Source organism: Callithrix jacchus, chromosome 4, assembly GCF_049354715.1.
Source record: "Callithrix jacchus isolate 240 chromosome 4, calJac240_pri, whole genome shotgun sequence".
Lineage (NCBI taxonomy): Eukaryota > Metazoa > Chordata > Mammalia > Primates > Cebidae > Callithrix > Callithrix jacchus.
This window is the reverse complement of record NC_133505.1, coordinates 66,170,754-66,191,050: the sequence shown is the minus strand read 5'-3', so window position 1 is coordinate 66,191,050 and position 20,297 is coordinate 66,170,754. Positions and strand designations below refer to the sequence as shown.

The following is a 20,297-nucleotide window of genomic DNA, read 5'->3' as shown; positions in this document are numbered from 1 at the left end:
GAATCCAAAGGCTGAAGAGTAATAAGAGGGTACAAGAAATAGTGCATGGAAAAAAATAAAAAATAAACACAGAAAGGAAGAGCACTCACTGAAATGTATGAGAGGAAATGCTACAGACATTCAGGGTTTATTAAATGACTACTGTGTTGTCAACAACAGCCACTACACGGCTTTATAAGAAACACAAAACAGAAAGTGCTTAGCTAAAAGGCATGCCTTATTCTTTTCAGATCAGAAACCCTGAGAAACCACTGAACCAGAGTGCATAAAAATCCAAGATCTTTCATCTTGTTTCTCTGAGATTTACAATCAAGAAATGCATTAGCAATCCTTGGCTAATACATAACTGCCTGTCCGTATGCACTTTGATCTCATTCAGAAGCCAGACCATAAACAGGTCTGAGCACCTGAGTGTGGAAGAAGCTTGGAAAACCCCTGAGAAGAAGAAAACATCTTGAGACAAAACAGAAAATAAGAGATTGTTGAGAAAGAGCAGCATACGACAGCAATGCAGCTGGAAGGCTGAGGAGACGGGGTGAGGGCCAAGGGAACAAAGAAAGACTGACAGGGTGGACGCCAGGGAGGCCAGGCCAGCAGCACCATCTGGGGTGGCGAGGTAAGCCATATGCCCTGTGCATTTGGGGCCTTCCACAGCCGTCTCGGTGATTAAAAAGGGAACAAAAAATAACTTTTTTATTACTATTTTTGAATTGCATACATTTACCATTATTTGCAGTAACATACAGTTTGTCCAAATTTCCATTTTGTGAAATTAGTGCATCTAACTAGCTGGATTTGCCCATGCAAAGAGGACTTGGTGGGTTCAGGTGTTGGGCTCTTTGTAGGAATTACCTATTAATTAAGTGATTAAAAATAATTAGCCTTTCGGTTGGGTATCCTGTCAGGATTAAGGATAAATTCTTGGAGAAAACTGACTGTGAAAGGAACAGGCTTGGTTAGAACGCATTTAAAATAGTCCCTGGGTCTTTCATCCAGTAGTGAGGCACCTGCTTGTCTTGCAAACAATCAGCCCACAGGATTTTCAAAATCACTCTATGAACGGGAAGACTGTTACTGTCACAGATCTTTGCCATCCTCTTGGAATTTAAAGCAGCATTTTCAAGGTTTATTATTTGTATTGGTTTTAATAGGATTCTTTTATGAATCTTTTTAATGAGGAGTATTCAATTATTGCTTCCTGAAAACATTGTTATGATATCGGATTCCGTGCTGTGAGGCCTAGTTTGGTTAATGTGTATGTGATCTGAATGGAAAATAAAAGAACTATTAAATAGCCATTTCTTTCCTTTACTGTATCAAGCTTTCTTTCTGCTTATGTTGGTGGATAGTGGATGTATGCAAACACTCCATCTTTCTCTTTTGGGAAAGCCACTGGATTTAAAAAGAAAATGTACTTAAATGTCAAAATCCTGATCATGTGATGTTTATCAGATAAGGCTTTTTTCAAACTAAAACCTTCTGTCTTTCTTTTAACAAATCATAAAGTGTTGAGCAGAAGTTTTCTAAACCTGAGGGATGATTAATTAGAGAGGGAGCCCCTGGCAAAACTCAAAAATTGGAAAACAAATGTGCACGTTTAATGTGTAAAGCTCAATCTGGAGTTTAAAACTGGATACAGCAACTTGAAGTGTGTCTCAAGGCATGGTTCAAGTACTCTGCTGAAGAATCGAAATGATAACCCTGAAGAAAGAAATTCAAATTGTTAATCTACTTTTAATCACCAATCAGGAGAACCTCTGAAAATAGTTGATAAAACAGACCAGCATGTGACTTGAGTTGAAAGTGTTACATGCCTTTTATGCATATTTAATTACAGCTATGAAAGTTCTCATGAGTTCATGTGCTAGTAGATAATATTATCCTGTCAATATTAGGGATAAATTCTTTTTTTTTTTTTTAAAGATATGGGGTCTTGCTATGTTGCCCAGACTGGAGTGCAGTGGCTATTCAAAGGCACAATCCCACTACTGATCAGCACGGGAGTTTCTGACCTGCTCTGTTTCCGACATGGGCTGGTTCACCCCTCCTTAGGCAACCTGGTGGTCCCCTGCTCCCGGGAGGTCACCATATTGATGTCAAACTTAGTGTGGACACCCAATCAGCATAGAGCACTAGCACTACAGCCCAGAACTCCTCAACTGAAGCGATCCTCCGACCTCAGCCTCCCAAGTAGCTGGGACTACAGGCATGTGCCACTGCGCCCAGCAGGGATAAATTCTTCGAGAAAACTGACTGTCAAAGGCACAGGCTTGGATTGAATGCATTTAAAACCATCACTGCTCAGTGAGGATGTGTGTAACAACAACAACAAAAAAACCATCACTGGGTCTTTCATTTGGTAGTGAGGTGCCTGCTTGGCTTAGAAAAATTCAGCCCACAAGACTGAGGCAGCTTGATATGTGCCGCCCGCACCCTGATTCCTCACCTCCACTTACCTGGCCCCATCCCCACCCCCTTTTTTTTTTTTTCTGAGACTGAGTCTTGCTCTTGTTGCCCAGGCTGGAGTGCTCACTCAATCTTGGCTCACTGCAACCTCCACTTCCCGGAATCAACTGATACTCTTGCCTCTGCCTCCTGAGTAGCTGGGATTACAGGTGCCCGCGACCATACCCGGCTAATTTTTTATATTTTTAGTAGAGACGGGTTTTCACCATGTTGGCCAGGCACGAGCCACCGGGCCCAGCCCATCCCCATTCTTTTGATCCTAACTGTAGTCATCTCAGTGGAAGGTAAAGTGCTATACCAATCTAACCTCAAGGTGACTCCCGGCCTCGCTACCTCATTCTAATCAGGGTGCCGCCTCTTTCTTATAGAATTTCTGGCTCTAACATAATATAAATGGCAAGTACTATTGGGTTTGTTGCTATTATTATTGTTATTATGATTATTGCAATTGTTTCCTGATGGGGTTAAAGAACCTCAGTACTTCCCATTGTAGTTCTCTCCCTCCTACTGAGCTGGAAATTACCACCTCATTATACCAACTTTTTATTCATCACCAAAGGGATTCTTTGGTATGGGGATATTGTTATTAAAATATATTTTATAACAGCATAATGATTTGGTTAATATGATTATCCTACTTAAACTGAAGGCCAAGAGATGCCATGTAATTTCCTACAGTTAAAACCAAGTTAGAATTTATATGCCCTGAGTTTCTTGCCAGTAGTCAAGCCAGCTATAAAATAAAAAAACAGTGCCAGCCAAAAAATACTTATTCTGGAGTAAGGCAAATTTATATCAATAAACTTTCCTTATTAGTTTGACAGAATATTGCACCTCAGCACTCATTCTTCAGCTACTACACAATTCTGTTGCTACTGAAAATCCTCAACAGGAAGGGAAATGCCCCATCATCAAGAATGTGGGCCAGTTTAACCAGCCTTTATTGAATGCACACCAGTAAAAAGGTACCCAAGCCCATGGATATGCAATTTTTTCAAAATTGAACAAAGCTTGTCCCTGCTCTTAAACACTTTCCAAGATGGTCACATGTTTTCATTTTTCCCAGTATTGGAGCAAGTCCCTCAAATTACTCACCCAGTCTGTTAACACCTGGTACAAGCACCCTTTCATGTAAATAGGCTAAGGGATGCCTATGATCCACCCATCAGCCTCTGGGACACTGATCTTAATCATATTCAAATCCCTGAGCTCATCCTTTTCTGTTCCCACTTTGTCTAGTGACAATAGGAGCAACCAACCAATCTCGTTATACTCATTAGTTTGCCAAAAGTGTTACAAAGTATCATATAAACAGTCATTCCAATCTTTACTTCCTATAAGTGGTTAAGAGTATCAAATGGTGCTATTCTGTACATCACTATTACCAGAGCACAATATGTACTATCAGTGCTGTCTTCACTACTGGAAATAGAGTTATGAGCATCTCTAAATCCAATTACAATAGAGAGCCAATTCCAGAAACCCCAGAACCAATTCAGAAAGCTCATTCTTAAGATTCTGTTCCTCTAGACTCCATACCAAAATGTGTATTAAGGTTCTCTAGAGAATAGAACCGTGTGTGTGTGTGTGTGTGTGTGTGTGTGTGTGTGTGTGGTGTGCATACGCACGCATGTATGTGTGTAGAGAGAGATATATTTACTATAAGGAATTGGCTGATGCAATATAAGGGCTGACAAGCCCCAAGATAGGCAAGCTAAGAGAGTCAGCAAGCTCGGAGAGGTGGTGGTATAGCTCCAGTCCAAGTTTGAAGGCCCAAGAAGCAAGAGAGCTGATGGTATAAGTTTTGGTCTCAGTTCAAGTCCAAAGGCAGGAAGAGACTGATGTCCCAACTGAAAGGAAGTCAAGCAGAGAGAGTGAATTCTTCCTCACTCAGCCTTCTCTTTTTATTCAGTCTTCAACTGATCAGATGAGGTCTGGGGACATTGTGCAGGGCAATCTGCTATCCTCGGTTTACAAATTCAAAAGTTAATCTTAACCAGAAATACGCTCACAAACACACACAGAAAAAATGTTTAAACAAATATCTGGGCACCCTGTGACACAAAATCAATCATTACAAAACATTTTAGATTCATCCATAATAGTTTAGTTTACCAATTCTACCATCTCTGTGTTCTATTCTCTGAAGAGGAGCTGAGCAGAAATTCTCCAAATATTAATATTACCAAAAAAAGTTCTAGATTGAAAGAAAATCAGATCAAGCAATAGTTTTGGATGCCAAATATGCAAGATGCATGCTCAGCACCAACAGTTCTTCTGTGTTGATGCGATTATATATCAATCATAAATACAGGTTTTGTGCTCCTCCCATTCTACAGACAGCCACATCTTATGCAGTGCCAGCCATGTCCCTGAGACACCATGGTTGAAATGAAGGCCAGAGTAAATAGATTTGTCCTTATTGGGTGCCTGGTCACTAGAACTACTTTTAACTCTGGCGAAGTGAATATTGTTACCTTCAATGACCTCTTCATTCACTTCACCTACATGGTCCACATTTTCCAGTGTGATTCCATCCATGGCAAGTTCCACGCACCATCAAAGCTGAAAATGGGAAGTTTGTCATCAATGGCAATCCCATTACCATCTTCCAGGAGCAAGATCCCATCCAAATCAAACAGGGAGGTGCCAGAGCTGATTATACTGTGGAATCCACGAGCATCTTCACTACCTTGAAGAAGACTGGGGCTCACTTAGAAGGATCATGATTTCTGCCCATTTTGCTGATGCCTCCATGTTTGTAATGGGTGTGAATCATGAGAAAAACAAAAACCTCACAATTATCAGCAGGGCTTCCTGTTCCAGCAACTGCTTAGCACCCCCAGCCAAGATAATCCATGACAACTTTGGCATCATGGAGGGATTCATGACCACAATCCATGGCATTACTGTCACTCAGAAGATGAAGACAGCCCCTCCTGGAAACTGGCATGACAGCTGTGGAGCTCTACCGAACATCATCCCTGCAATTAACCAGTGCTCCCTCGGCAAGATCATCCCTACATTAAATGAGAAGCTCACTGGCATGGCCTTCTGTGTCCCCCTGTCAACATGTTGGTTGTGGCCCTGACCTGCCATCTGAAGAAAGCTGCCAAATAGGGTAACATCAAGAAGGTAATGAAGGAGCATTGAAGGGCCCCGTCAAGAGCATCGTGGGCTACACTGAGCACCAAGTTGTCTCCACCGACTTTAACAGTGACACCAACCCTTCCACCTTTGATGCTGGGGCTGGCACTGCCCTCAATGACCACTCTGTGAAGCTTATACTCTGGTATGACAACGAATTTGGCTAGAGCAACAGGGTGGTAGAGTTTATGGGACACATTGCCTCCAAGGAGAAAGAGCCCCCTAGACCACCCGCCCCAGTGAGAACACAACAGGAAGATAGAGGCCCTCAGTCCTCTGTCACACTTTGTTCCTGACCATGCTGAGACTCTCCCTTCAATGCAGTTTCTACACCCTGCCCCCTGAAGAATGGGAGAAGCCTAGGGAGCCCCACCTTGTCATGTACCATCAATAAAGTCCCCTGTACTCAACAAAAGAAAAAAAAATCATAAATATAATGGCATTTTACCTTCAGCCTGAGGTTTTACATCCTTACTGTTTAACTATATATCTACTCAAGTAACACACTGAGATAGCATAAAGATATGCCTCCTCCAGAAAGTCTTTACTGCCCAGTTTTACTCCAGATGCATTTTCTTATTACTGATTCTCTTCCTCACTGTTCTGTAAACTGAGTTCCTTACTCAATTTTAATCACTTTTGGATAGGTATTCAATATCCCAAGCAGAGATGGGCAAACAGTACATGCAAAATTAAATAAATAAGTACTTTTATGTCTTGTATGTATATTAAGAGTGTGTAGATATTATTAGTTTTTTACTTCTGGCATGCAACCTCTATCTCATTGCTTTACAGACATGCCTTATATGTACCCGGCCTTATCACTGGCTCCCCAGTTATTTTTATAGATTTTTTGTCTCTAACCAGAGAGTAAATTCCTCAAATGTCAGGGATCATAACCTCCTCTTCTTATGAATGGTGTTTATAAGCCAAAACTGTAACTGCTCAATAAAATTTAGGTAAATCATACACGTTTGTATTCTTAGTTGAATAAATGAAAGAATGAATGACTGCCAAACCCTCTAATGTCTCTGTTGTATCTGATCTTCTAAGACAGAGGTGGGATAGGGCATCTCATGTCTAGCAATAAAGAAGTTGCTCCACATATAGAAGCTGAAACAAAAATCTATTTTGAAAAAATTACATTTCAAAACAGTGTAAATAAGAGTGTTATTGGAAACAGTGTTCTTTAAAATGCTATGTTATTCAAATCAACTCTCAGTTATTCAGGAGCTAATTATTCAAGGGTTGTGACCCAAGAATTCAATACTTATCCAAGTGGCCTCTTACTGAAGGTGATCAAATAGGACGTCTCTGGAAAGACACCACCTTTGTATCCCTCTTGCAAAAAATTATTTGAAGACAAACAGAAGAAGAGATATAATTAACACTCAGGAACAGAAAAGTCAGCATAAAACAATAGGCAGTGAACATGGAGACCAATTAAAATCAGATATCCAAATAATTGCAAATCTAGTTATAAAACTAAAGGTAAATGTCAGAAAGAAAGGTTTCTTAATGAAACAAAGTCTTAGTTATAAAATAGATCCAAACTCCGAGATTTGATTAACAAAGACAAGTAATAAGGGAAGAATACAAGCCCTCTTGAATAAAAAGATTTCAAAATAAACTATTTCACTCTTGATTTTGATAATTACAGAAAACATTAATGAATGGTTTGGAAAGTTTACAAATAACCACATATAAAATAAAATCAAGATGTGTAACTTCTAAAAGATTGAAGAAAAGGAAAGGAAGTAGTTGATTTGTGTTTGCTTATCAAATACATTTTGAGCAGCCTGTTTATTGACATTGCTCTGGTTTGTGTATAAAAAGCAGTGACTTGCAACCTAGAAACCCAAAGGGTTGATAATGTCTCTTCAAATGAATCTAAAAATAACTCAGAAAAAACATATGTTATTTATAAGAAATAGTCATAAAACAAACAAAGCCAAAAGCCTGAAAAGTCAAAAGTTTATGCAAAGACCCACAAGACTTTGAAGGAGGAGCCTGCAACTCTTTGACCTACCTACTGGGTTGTAGACTTTCTGGATGACCCAGCTCTGCCCATTCTCCAGCCTTCTCTTGCATATCTCTTCCAATTAGTCAAAAGGCTCAACTCCAGTGGCTCGTAAGGATGCAGCACATTCCCTGGTAAATACATTTTTGCTTATCAGAGTGACTGGAGGTCACTGTTAACATTTAATGGGTAGAGCTGGCATGGTGACGAAACTTTCTTCATTCCACACAACTTTAGAATATCCTACTAAACATTCATGTAAGTTAAAACATCTCTTCTAAATGTATTACCAGAACCTGATTATATTTTTATATTTAACAATATTAAATATAAAATATTAATATAATAAATTAAAATTATATTAAATTTTATATTTAATAATAATTTTTGCAGGGTTTTAACATAAATGGGTTCTGTGTTAATGAAGGGAAGTGGTATTTCATTTTATTCAGAAATTTACCAAACAGTGTTCCTCACGTAGGAATATCATGTCACCGATAGCAATCTAACTCATGAAATATGACTTACCAACCAACATAACTGAATCAATCTATGCTGTGTTTCCTTCATAATGATTTGATGCTTGGATTACAAACATCTGACAACTTCATTATACCTTCTAGAATATTTGTGGCCAAGAATTCACACATTAAAACTTTTATTAACTTGCAATATATTTATTGACTTTATTTTTTTGTATTCCAGTTAAGGCATTATATTGATTCTTTTTGAAATTATGTGTTTAAGTACATGTGAATTTCATTTCAGGATAGTAACAGGGATACTGTAAAATATTTGTAATAAATGGATTCCACATTGGCTTCCCTTAAAATATTCCAACATGCCAAAGATTTTTCCAGCTCAAGTTTTTCATATAGATAAAGTTCACTGCCCTCCACACTTGATTCAAATCCTAAAGATCTCAAAACCCTCACTTCCCTGTCTGGAGGCTGTCTCCTCTGGCTTTTTTCCTCAGCCCTTCCATCATGGACAAAATTTCACCTCTGCTAAGAAGCCTTCCCTGACTCCTCAACCACTGTGTTTTCTCTGTTGCCTTCCACATTTCACTTTGTTTCTTTCAGAGCTCCTTTCACCAATGCTAATTATTATTATGCTCATTTATATACTTAATATCCATTTCTCCCAATAAGAGCAATACCAAGACTTTTTCATTGTTATTGTTCACCACTGTATAGCCAGAGTCTTGTACACGGCTTAAAACACAATGAAAGAGCAATAATAACTGGTCGAATGAATGAAAGCTGATAGAAATTCAAGGAAAAGATGGAAAAAATCTCTCATGTAGGGTAAATTTAAACACAAATCTGGTTAAGGTGATTAATAAGATTGCTTTCAGAGACAAACAAACATGAAAGTTTTAAAAATATATTTATTTATTTAATAACTTCAACGTATTTTATATTCATGGGGTACGTGTGCAGGTTTGCTACCTGGGTATTTTGCATGACACTGAGATTTGGGATACAATTGATCCCATCACCCAGGTACTGAGCATAGTACCCAATAGTTAGTTTTATAACACATATATCCCGTCCTCCCTCTAGTAGTCCCAGTGTCTATTGTTGCTGTCTTTATGTTCATGAGGGTTTAGCTTCCACTTATAACTGAGAACATGAGGTGTTTGGTTTTCCTTTCCTGCATTGATTCACTTCAGAATAATGGCCTCCAGCTTCATCCATGTTGCAACAAAGGGCATGATTTTATTCTTCTTTATGGCTGTGTAGTATTCCATGGTATATATGCACCACATTTTCTTTATCCAGTCTTTTATGGGCATTTAGGTTGTTTGCATGTCTTTGCTATCACAGATAGTGCTGTGATTAACATACAAGTGCATGTGTCTTTTTGGTAGAACAATTTATTTTTCTTTGGCTATATACTCAATAATGGGATTGCTGGGTCAATTAGTAGCTCTGTTTTAAGTTCTTTAAGAAATTGCCAAAGTGCTTTCCACAGTCATTGAACTAATTTGCAGCTCACCAATAGTGTATAAGCATTCCCTTGCTGCACACCTTTGCCAGCATCTGTTGTTTTTTTGACATTTTAGTAATTGCAAACCACCATGGCACATGTTTACCTATGTAACAAACCTGCACATCCCACACATGTATCCTGGAACTGAAAATTTAATTTTAAAAAATTATAAAAATTGGCTGAGTGCGGTGGCTCAAGCCTGTAACCCCAGCACTTTGGGAGGCTGAGACAGGTGGATTACGAGGTCAAGAGATCAAGACCATCTTGGTCAACATGGTGAAACCCCGTCTCTACTAAAAAAAAAAAAAAACAAAAAATTAGCTGGGCATGGTGGCGCGTGCCTGTAATCCCAGCTACTCAGGAGGCTGAGGCAGGAGAATTGCCTGAACCCAGGAGGCGGAGGTTGCGGTGAGCCGAGATCACACCATTGCACTCCAGCCTGGGTAACAAGAGCGAAACTCCGTCTCAAAAAAAAAATTACAAAAATTAAATTAAAGGCCACATTATAAATTGCAACAGGAGAAAATAAGAAGTTTCGAGAGGAAGGTGTGGTGTCCACATTGATTTTTAACATTAGCACAATTTCATCATTTGAGAAAAGTCTGGAGGGTTTGAATCTTGGTCTTTATGACTGTAGTGGTGATAAGTAGGAGAAGACATAGCATAGAGAAGCCCTAGTTCCAGTGAAGAACATAAATATTGGCTGATGATGTATTCTTAAGGTCTGTTTTCCTGCAATGATAGATAAAAAGTTGAGTGCGCTTCTCAGAGACTTTAAGACACAGGTGCAAACAACCATGAAAATTTGGGGATATAAATAGTATGCTCTTTGAGATTACTGAGTTGGCATTAGAAGAAGCCTTCTAAGTGATCAGTCACTAGCAATGGAAGTCAAAGAGTGTGTGAACTGTCAAAATTTACTTTTGCAATTGGGTGAATATTCTAGTAACTTTGTTTTTTGATTGCAAATAATAAAACCCACTTAATCCAAAAAGGACAAATAACAAGTAAAAGGGACAACATGTTATGGGGGCCTTGATGTACGCCATGGAATCAAAGGCCTATCAGTGGCATTAGCAAAGACTAGGAACATCAGAGGAAACCCAGCCAAAACCAAGACAACTGCTCTTCTAGTCTCTCTTTCACACTCTTGCTCTCATTCTGTCCATCTCTGTGGTCTCCTCACTTCATCTCTGAGCATGTGTTTTTATAGTAGAATGATTTCTATTCCTTTGGGTATATACCCTGTGTGTTGGCTTCATATTTATCTTTCTTTGAAGCCAACGTGACTCAAAATGGCCAGCACGGTGCAAATTCCTTCCTCTCTTCAGAAATTCATGTTACTCAATTAAGACAACTGAATAAATCAACTAGCATTTTTAAATCTCAATTCCACGTTCCTGGAAAAAAGACTAAATTGACCCACCATACTCAGAAGTTTACCTCTAGTCTGATCTGCTATGGCCCAAGAGAAAGAGTTGTGTGCATTGTGTTTGGCCTGCCCATGAGGGTGGGTAGTGACAGTGCAGCTCTAAGGAAAAGGGGGTTGTGGCTGGCCATATGCCCTAAAAATGCATCTACTAGACTGGAGATTTTTTTAAGTAAAAGACTATAAAGTTAGCTAATAGATCAAACTTGTGCTCATTTTGATGAAGAAAGCCTGGGTGTAAACGAAAAGCTCCCAAGCCATTCCCATAAAACTCAGAATAGTCAAAAAAAAAAAGAAGAAGAAAGAAAGAAAGAAAAAGAATTCTACATCTCCTTTTCTACTATTTGACTTTTTTACAAGTAGTCAGCTAAGTTCAGCTAGAAAACCTTTTGCATTTTTCAAAGCCTGAAAATAGCATAGAGAAGAACTTTTCAAAATAAGAGACTTCTCCAGTTTCTGAAAAGTATTTCCCAAATAATTTGTTATCAGTTTCTGGTTCTTATGAGCAGTTATACTGTTACCTTGACACTCATTCTGGGCAGTTGTGCCAAATTAGATGTCTTTCATATCTTCACATCTACTGCCCACGTATTTTAGGTGAGAATTAATCAGACAAGCTCTTGGAATTAAAATATGGTCCATAGCATGAGAAAAGTTTCTTTCCTCATTATATGTGGATGTTATCTCTCCCTCAATAAGTCAGTAGGTCTTCTGAAATGAGATATAGCTTCCAACTTTTGCCTACATTTCTGAAAGCTAATAAAACACCTTAGTAGCTAAATCAATATGTTATCTGTACAGGTAAGACCAGGAAATAGTGTGGAATAATATGGCAATTTGTATTAGCTTCAGCCAAAAGTAACTTGTAAAATAAGGTGAGGGGGGAAGAAAAGAACTGATAAGCACTGACAGTGAACAAACATTATATAGCATATTTTTGAGTCCTAATTTTGTAGCTATCACAACTTTTGTAATTAAGTCAAACAAAGATCTTCTACTAAAAAACTTTTTTTGAGCAGCTTTCATAGTTACAAATGTTTTCTTAGAAATAAGCCTGCATCTTCCACCACCAGGTTCTAACACAAGCATCTGTGAAATCATTGCATTGAGCAAGTTAAGACTCCCAAGGTGCAACAGAAAATAAACGTATTTACTGTCACTGCTATTAAAGCTTGCTCTGAGGAGCTGGTTCTTTTGTTTTCATGCCCCTATAAACACTTGGAAAGTCCCCATGACTTTTCTCTTTATACTCATGATCATACATACCTCTCTCTTCTTCCCCGCCTGGCACTTTCCTCCCAGTCACTCACTAGGCTACCTCTGCTGCCTCCACGTTAAGGATGGAGAAAGAGAGGAGACAAAGGTCAAGAAAGATCTCATTTTCATCGGTACTGTCATGGCAATATAATTTTGATGCTGTCTGATCTTGGCAGAAATTTAAAGTTGGACTTTCTCTCAAAAACCACTTTGTGGATTCCTTGGGAGCCCCTTGACATCACACCATTGTCAGATTTCTTGCTGGTACTTCTCTTGACATCCCAGTTTCCATCTTCTGTGACACTCCGGAGCAAGATCCAAGACAACTCCTCCTGTGTGACCTTATCCAGCTCAGAGAAAATAACCACGCATCTTTAGCTAGACCAACTCTAAAGGAGCAATTCATGGTCTGGTGAAATGGCATTAAGGCCCAATTTCTAAGCAGGTCGGCGCCACTGTAACTACCTCTTTTCTCACCACAGCCACAGCCAGGTAACTGTAGTCTCCAGCTATGTAGATATATTTTTGAATAAGTCAGACAGCAACTTTAAGAAAAGCATGTCTACCTCTCAACAGTGGTTCAGTCCACTAAAACCTCTTTCCCTCAACTTGAAAAGAAAAACAAAGCATCCCCTTTTCTCCTACCATACGTAACTGGGAAGAGTCCAAATACCCTAAGGGACCTCTCCAAGAAAAATCATCTTCAGGACTCCAGGTGAACCCTTCTATTCCTTTGAGGAGGAAGAGTTGCTAATGGTTGCCTGACTGGATTTTGAATACTCCCTTGGAAGTCTTTCTTGATGTTTTAATGCCTCGCAAATGCAGAGTAGCTGGCTGCCCGCACTTGGAGTGTGCAGTGGAAAGTGAAGCTGATTTAGTTTCATTTTAAATTGTTCTGCCCATGGGACCACAGCCAACATGGATAATGCTTCTTCCACAGGAAAGCCTTTCAAGGGCTCTTCAAAATGAGGCTCAGGGTGCTTTAGAGTTGAAGGTACTTCACATCCATTATAGTATTTGAAACTCCTCTGTAAAATAGGAAGGATGGGTGCTAAATGAGGCCCTCAAAGAGGTAGAAGTGACTTATTCAGAGCTCTGTACTACAAAGTTCTGACCATGAATCCGGCACCCAACCATGAGCTGAAAAAATTGTAAAGAAAGCAGAATTGTTTGATAAAATAGAACTACAAGCCCAATTTTTAAAGAAGATACTATAGGCTACGAAGAGCCCTTGGAAAAAACAACCACCGCCTCTCTAGTGATTCCTTTTGGGAAGTCCAGGTATGTATATATTGAATAAGCTGTCCAGGCGATTTTTTTTTCTGAATATATACTTCTTTTCCTCCATTTCCTTCCTCTCTACCATTTCCACTCCACTACCTCTCCAAGAATCACTACCCTAACAGGTCTAAGAAAATAGTGGTAGTGATTTAAGACAGTTAACCAAAAGCCAGTTGACACAAAACAGTATTTGCAACCCAGAAGCAACTACTTGTTTGTATACACAGCCCACACTCACCTGCCAATCTCTCAGCTTTGCTCATCTATTAGGTTGAAGATGTGTAGAGAATTCAGGAATGGTGAACCAATAAAAGGGAAAAAGGGCCAGAGTCCATGTTATGGCCATTTATCATGACACACTTAACTACCAAGCACTTCTGAAATTACTATCTAAACTCATAAACTAAACTACACCAAAGATACAGGGGTAGCTGCCTATGACCTTTCTCCTGTCCTTATATTTAATTTCCTTCTGTTTTTCTCTTTCAAATTTTTTTCCTGCCAACTTGCAGCATTGAAAGAGATTGAGGAAAGCAATCCTAGGAAATAATATAGGTGAAAACAATTATATTTGACTTAGGGATTCCTTGACACACAAATCTCAACTCTGTCAGAATATTCCGAACACAGTCACTGTTACAAAAGACCTGGAGAAAGAATGAGACAGAGTAATTTAATTTGGTGTGTGTACAATATTGAGAATATATCAAGTTATAGGAGAGGAAAGGTAAAAGAGAATGATGTCAGTAATTATGCAATAAATATGTAAGAATTCAGTACCTGGAAAAGGAATGATGCCCAAACAAAAAATCTAAAATATGAGCCACTGGTTCTGGGACTGGGCAAGAAGAAGAAGCTCAAAGGGCCTAGGGAGGCTGGTGGTGGGAGTTTGAAGAGGGTGAAAAAGATAACTTGTGGAAAGTTTGACAACACTGACACCTATGGTCATGTGGAAAATGGAAAGGATGCCTAATGAATTCAGGAAGCTGCTCTGGGGAGACTGCCCTGCAAAGTAGGTGACAACTTGCTTGTAGATGTCTATGACAACAGACTAGAGAAGACTGGCAGGCTTAAAAAGGAACTATTAAGTATTCCATAAGAAGTTAGAGGAAATATGAAGAAGCTAGGACTTGCTTAGTTTGAAAGGTAAGAAGTATTCCTTATGCCCAGTCTCTCCCAGCAGAATATTCAAGGCAAAGCTCAAATCCAGAGGGCCATCAGTAAAGCATGACTTCAAGTTAAAGATTTCAAGGCATGGGTGTAAGACCATTCAGAAATACTTAAGTCCTAGTAGGATTTCTAAGAATCTCTGGGGTATACTCCATAGACCGTCTTAGTTAAGCAGCTGGACTTTTCCGAATCATCAGGGTATTATCCACAGCTGCCAAAGGTAGAGAAGGACATACCTAAGAAAGACATATTGGTGTGGCTTTTGTCTAAATAAGTTTATTATAAAATAATGCCTAACAAATTTATAAAGTTTATAAAACAATTTTATTGACTTTAGCTGAAAGAGACAAACCATTCAGAATGAAAAGACACCACTGGATCCCAACCTTCTTCGCGCAGGAAGCAGGCTGAGAAAACTACTCAGCTCTAAACACAGGTCACAGGGAAAAGGAAGGAAAATTTTGGCCTAACCAAAACCCCAAAGACTGAGCCACGAGCCATGGAAAAGTCTTCCCAAGGAGAAGGCCAAGGCCATAATCAAGAAACTGGCGAACATGCTTGACAAGACTTTAGAATTACTAGGGCCTAGTGACTACTATGTGCCTACCAATTCTTTTTAAAAGGAAGTGTCCATTGGGTTTCCCCTATTTCTGAGCTGCCACGTGTATCTTGGAGGTTAGTCTCTTGAGTTCATAGGTCTTCAGACAGAAAGTAACTGTACTCAATGAACTGTGCTTAAGGACCCTCATCTGTACCTTGCCTTAATTTAGAAGATGGGATCCTGCACTTTGAGCTGATAGGAGGTGACCAGATAGTAAATATTTTAGACTTGCAGGCCATAAGGCCTCTGTCACAATTATCCAACTCTGCTGTTACAGCATGAAAGCAGCCACAGGCAACGTATAAATTAGAAGGCATGTCTGTGTTCCTGTAAAACTTAATGAAAAGAAGTGGAAGACCATAGTCTGCCAATCCCTGATGTAATGGGATGATGTTTTGGTGATCTAGGACAAGACTAGTTTGTATATGAGAGAAACATAAATAATTTCTGACCAAAGGGTAAATTATGGAAGATTAAAGATGGCCACAAATCCTTTGACACTCTTCTCTCGGAATTTGGACAGACTCTGGAACTGCTTTGACCAATTAAACACAGCAGAAGTGACATCATGCTGGTTTCCTCACCCCTAAGACACTGGCAGCTTCCTCTTCCTATCTCCTGAAACTCATCACTCTTGGAGTCCTGAGGCCTGAGTGTAAAGATTCCAACTACCAACTGGAGAAACCCTATGGAGAGACCTTCAGCTCATCTGGTGAGGGAGAGGGGCTCAGCAGAGTCATTGTGGTCAAGATACTAGGCAGGTGAGTAAAGCTGCCTTGGACTCTCTAGAGCCAGCTAGCTACCAGTTAAAAACTACCAAGTGACCTCAGTCAACACAACATGGAGTAGAATAATCACCCAACCAAGAACTGTTAAAATTATCCACCCACAAAGTCATAAGAGAAGTGAAAGCAATTGTGTTTTAAAGCACTAAGTTTGGGAGTGTTTATGGCAATAAATAGGTCAAACGCACGGATACACATACATATGCATCCACCCCAGTATTAGGAACGGTTTAGGGATTATGGGGAAAGTAACTTTGATGTTTTCTCTTGTTTTGCTTTTCATGATTTGCTGTATTTTTCAACTTTTTAAAAACAAGCTTGAAAGTTTTCTTCCTGACCAAAAAAAAGGGAAAAAAAGCAATTGAGAGGAAATCTGGGCTCAAATAAACAGATATATCATGGTCAAAATGATCCTTAAGAGAGAGCAATTATTTTTTTGGCTCCAGTAGAAGAGCCAGGCAAGGAGGCTGACACAAAAACTTTATCAGATCCCAGAGGAAAGTTGATTAGGATCGAGCTGTGAAAATGGAGGAAAAGAGGCAGGTTTTTTAACGTTCTCTAAGAATATGAAACTTGCTACTCTCCCCTTCTGCATTTCATCATAGAGATGTAAAAAGGTTACAAGAATTATACCCAATAGCAGTAAGACTGTTTCTCCATTTTTCTGTCTCCATCCTAAATTTAAGAAAGGAATAAATGTATATAAGATCAGGCACATTTTTGCATTTCATCAGACTCACAGGAACAATATTTGTGTTTTGTTTTTTTCAAAATTGATTCCTTTGTGTTAATAGTCTTTAAATATTGGAGTGTCGCAAAAAGTAGGCCACCTGCTCTTGATCTACAAAAGGCCCCACCTCCTAACCTCAGTTTACCATTGTTTTAAAACACACATGCCAAACCGAAATTTCTTAGGAGACATTAAGTATTTCTGCTATACGTTATCAAAGGTCATGGGCTGCCTCCTAATAGATATTCTAGGAATATGTTGACCATAGCCAACATGACTTTTTTGGCAGGAGAGACAAGCTGTTCTCTTCAGCAAAATGTCCAGGCAATCTGTACCCCACTTGCTATATTCTAAGAAGCCATCTAGGACATTTGTCAAACAAGTAATTTGTATACTAGGACATTAAATTTTAAAGGCAAATATTTGACCCAACTTGCAGCACCCCAATTTTTTCGAATGTTGCATCTCTTCTTTTCTCCATCTGCACTTACACAATAACAATATGGAGAATCTGTACAACAGGTGGCTTATTGATATGCCTTGGAAGTTTAAATTTCTGCTTTAATTCTCCAGAAACAGAGAGAGGAGACATCTTAATGAAGGACAGCAGAACACATGAGAAACTAATGAAAAGAACATGATGATGCCCCAGAGGTGCCTAATACATTGTGAATGTCATTATAAATAAAATCTGATTATTTTTAGCTTCTTGTCAGATGTATCCTCTAAGCTTGTCTTTCATTCCTGCTGCAGGAAATTCTTTACTGACACTGAATTGCACAAATGATTATTTTCCCCAACTCATGGCTTTGTGTTTCTGGAAAGATGATTTTCAGCATGCAAATTGGATGCATCCAAAATCATTCTGATGCAAGACCAGAGCTTCACAACTCTTTTTACAATTTCAAAATGAGTTTGCTGCCCAAAGGAAAACATAAAACACACCAAAGCTAGAGAAAGACAGTAACATCTCTAAATAGCCTAGAAATTTCTCTCTGCCTGATGAACTGATTTTATTAAAGAGTTTACTGTTTCTCCTCAAATTTGAACGTATGTTTCTAAAAATGGGAAAATGGTGAAAAGACCAAAGGAAAGAAGTTGACAAACTGTAACCACAATAGCATCCAGCCTCAACCAACAATAGAACAATGAACCTGGAAAGATGTTATTTATATACTAATGATAGTAAATAATTACATAGTACTTACTATATGCCAGGTACTACTGTAAACCCTTAGTGTATAGTGATTCCTTTAATCTTCACAACAGGAGTAACTTTTATTTCCATTCTGTAGGTAAGGAAATTGAGCCACAAAAAGGTTTAAAAAATTGCCCAAAGGGTGGAGCCAGGATTTAAACACAGGCAGCTCTGGCTCTAGATTCTAGGCTCTAACAACAATACATCAGTGCCTATAACATCCAGTTTAGGACAACTAAAAATGTCCTATGGGTCTCAAAGAAATTGCTTGGTCTGTTTTCTTGGAACAGTAAGACCAGAGAGAGAGAGAGACAGACAGAGAGAATAGATAGTCCATGCTTTCTCATCTCTTCAAAAGTCTTCACAGTTTCTTAAGGGTAGTGAAAAAAAAATGTTTCTCAGAGGAGGTTGGTGTTAGGGGAATGATAAAAACAGCAACACTGCCCAAAGCTCCATAAATTACTGCTGGGAATTCAACAAGAAAGCATAATAGTCCAATTTCAACCATCTCTCCTGCTACTTTAATAGACCAAGATGTTTAGATGTATTTCTTTCAAGTTTTTATAGAAAAACTAGGTTTACAAACGATCTGTTTGCAGAAAAAAAAATACAATGAAGAACATTCCTGTGTTTTGATGGTAAATGTATTTTTGGTTGACAGGAATTTTTGTCATTGAGAGTCAATAGGGAACCCATGAAAGTTATTCAATGTCCAACAGATCCATTGAGTTAGCATATAAAAGCTGAAACTCATCAAGACAGACTACATGTGATGAATTGTATACTCTACTCGGGATTTTTGTCAACATGATGAACTTAGGAAGATGTCTGCCTGAAGGCATATTGTTTTTGTAGTTAAATAGAAATCACAAGTTACTTCAACAGGAAAGCATGCCCACATCTGTCTTTTCTCAAGTCAATATTTTTTTCTCAGGATTTCATTTGCTTCAATTTATTATTTTTCTGGACAGGAGAAATATGAAATCTGATAATGCATTTTTAGAAATAACATTTAATTCATTTTATTTAAAAACTTTCATTTACTTATTTCTCTGCCTGAAGTCTACTTTATTAAAGAATTTTAGAGCCTGATGAATTTTTTTTTTTGAGACAGAGTCTCACTCTGTTGCCCAGACTGGAGTGCAGTGGTGCAATCTCGATTCACTGCAACCTCTGCCTCCCCATTTCAAGCAATTCTCCTGCCTTAGCCTCCCAAGTAGCTGGGACTACAGGCACATGCCAACATGCCTGACTAATTTTTTGTATTTTTAGTAGAGACAGGGTTTCACTGTGTTAGCCAGGATGGTCTCAATCTCCTGACCTCGTGATTTGCCTGCCTTGGCCTCCCAAAGTGCTAGGATTAAATGCATGAGCCACCATGGCTGGCCCTGATAAAAATTTCATATAGATATTATTCATTCACCCAGAACACATGGATTAAGCATTTACTATGTGTCAGGAACACTTCTAAGGGATAGACTCCAATCTCATTTTAAAGATGGGGAAAAGAGAGCCAGAGAAGGAAATTGCCAGCTACAGGTAAGGCCCAAAACTAGCAGAGATGCTTAATTGTGAAGGCAATTTTTCTACCTCCTCTGATACTGCCTTGCAAGGGTGAGACTGTACTAGGTGCCATGTGAGACACAGAGCACACAATAAGAAAATTCCTTCCAAAAAATCATTTAGTATAATTGTAGAAATAGAGGCTTATTAAAACTAAAACCATTATTCCAGAGGTAAGTGCCCTTCAAGGCAACAATATAGAGATAAATGGTTGTCTCACAGAGGTTGACATCATTCATTCTACTTACTCTTTCTAGGTCCTTCGGGAAGAAGAGAGTACCTGCTTGGGGGGTCAGGTACGATGCTAGACACATCACTCATAAGATAATTTTGTTTTTACAAGGATACTGAGAGGAAAATATTATTCTCAGTATATGTTCAGGAAAATGAGACTCGCAAGTAATGATGTTATCTAAGGTCATATAGGTGGTGTAGAACTGGAATTCAGCCCATGATTCTCTTAAAGACAAGCCCAAGCTCTTTCTATTGCAGGACCCCACATCCCTTTACAACACATGCATGCCAACTGGTAGTCTCCTTTCCTGGTTATAGCAAACAGAAATGGAGGCTGCAAAGCATGATGGGAAGTGGTAGCTGCAGTGCACAGCATCTTTGGCTTCCTCTAGAAGCCACGGCAGTCTGGGAAATGGCATTA

At 38.9% G+C, this 20,297-nt stretch overlaps 1 long non-coding RNA gene across 1 annotated transcript; it reads left to right on the top strand.

The window, feature by feature from the left end:
- The first annotated feature begins 373 nt into the window (after positions 1 to 373).
- On the top strand, positions 374 to 17,585 carry LOC108591211 (uncharacterized). The gene is made up of 3 exons (XR_001911057.3): positions 374 to 616; positions 15,890 to 16,127; positions 17,455 to 17,585. It is a non-coding gene; the product is annotated as an uncharacterized LOC108591211 (long non-coding RNA).
- Positions 17,586 to 20,297: the final 2,712 nt, after the last annotated feature.